The 1,643-nt window shown below is 48.3% G+C and overlaps 1 non-coding gene across 1 annotated transcript; it reads right to left on the bottom strand.

The window, feature by feature from the left end:
- Positions 1-1,076: 1,076 nt before the first annotated feature.
- TRNAT-GGU (transfer RNA threonine (anticodon GGU)) lies at positions 1,077-1,148 on the bottom strand. The gene has a single exon. It is a non-coding gene; the product is annotated as a tRNA-Thr (tRNA).
- Between the last annotated feature and the right edge of the window lie 495 nt (positions 1,149-1,643).

The following is a 1,643-nucleotide window of genomic DNA, read 5'->3' as shown; positions in this document are numbered from 1 at the left end:
GACTCCTGCTTGGTCAAACCAGGGAACAGGCCACCCAGAAGAGTCAAGAGTCTTTTATGCAGGGACATTTCCCCATGGTCACCCCCGCAGACTGCTTTGGGGCTTCCTTTTGATTATGCATGCCCTGAGCGTTTTCCCTGCATTTTTCAGATTCTGGCTAAAACAGCATCCGGAAAACACGGGCAAAACATGCAGGGAGAGCGAGTGGAAAAGGCATGCATAATCAAAAGTGAGCCCTGAAGGATTTGGTGGGGGTGACCGCAGGGGAACATCCCTGCCTAAAAGGCCAAGGAATTGTTAGAAGAAAGCATCCTTGATGGCCATGGCTGATCTCTCTCCTGCAGGTCACCACTGTAAAAAGCTCCTGCAGGTTCAGGTCCCGACATCGTGTTTTACACCCCTGGAGCATAAGTGAGTGGGGGCTGTTGCCTCATGTCAGAGCAGCGTTTCACATGATGATTCCCCACCGCCACCACGGACCACTTCTGTTCTTCTGGTTGCGCCCTGCCCCACAGAAGCGGGAGGCTTAGACGCTGAGGTCTCCTTTCCCAAATTTTATTTTAAAGCTTATATCTTGCCACATCACTTATAGTAAACACTCAGGGCTGCATTCGTTGAAATTTGTTGGATCTGTGTATTCTTTTAACTTAGCCTTTGTCATATGTTTGTATAAACAAAATGTCTCAAAAGAGAGCATTCCCTATGACCAGTGGAAGGGAAGGGTGTTCTCTCCTTGGTTTGCAATGCACTTTTCTGTTGGATTTATTTATATTAAAGGTCATTTACAATCTAGACCAGTGGCTTTCAGACTATTTTTCTGGGGAATCTTGGGGGCTTTTCTGACTCATACACAACATAAAGTAGTCAGACCAAGGGCCTCCCTAGTATCCAGTTTCCAGCAGGGGACAGTGAGATGCCACAAACAAATGCCCTCTTCCTCATAACACATAAAGCTGCCTTGTACTGAATCAGACCCTTGGTCCATCAAAGTCAGTATTGTCTACTCAGACTGGCAGCAGCTCTCCAGGGTCTCAGGCGGAGGCCTTTCACATCACTTTCTGCCTGGTCTTTTCAACTGGAGATGCCGGGGATTGAACCCAGGACCTTCTGCACACCAAGCAGATGCTCTTCCACTAAGCCACACCCCCTTCCCATGCCTCTCCAGGGTCTCTGGTTGAGGTCTTTCACATCACCTACTGCCTGGCCCTTTTTAACTGGAGATGCCAGGGATTGAACCCACAACCTTCTGCATGCCAAGTAGATGTTCTACCACTGAGCCATGGCCCCCGCCTGCTGACTGCTTCCCAGCCTCTGTGAAGTAGAGGCATCCTGCCACTTAAGTCAGAGGTGCTGCCTGGATGTCCATGGCTAGTAGGTCTATCATTGGCTTTCCCCCATCAGCTGCTTTGTGAAGGGGGGGCAGGATATAAATTAAAATGAATAAATAAATATATCCTGTGGTAATGAGTTCCACAAGACATCTACCTATATTGTGTGAAATAGTACTTCCTGTAGTCTGGATTTAGTCTGTCAATTTCATGGGGGGGGGGGCTGAGCTCTATCATTATGTGAGAGGGAGAAAAGTTTTATCTCAGACCGCTGATGAGATTGGGCTAGCCTAGGCCATCCATCTCAGACCTGTT

The sequence above is a fragment of the Euleptes europaea genome, chromosome 12 (genome assembly GCF_029931775.1).
Source record: "Euleptes europaea isolate rEulEur1 chromosome 12, rEulEur1.hap1, whole genome shotgun sequence".
In the NCBI taxonomy this organism is placed as follows: Eukaryota; Metazoa; Chordata; class Lepidosauria; order Squamata; family Sphaerodactylidae; genus Euleptes; species Euleptes europaea.
This window is presented reverse-complemented; position numbering and strand designations above follow the sequence as displayed.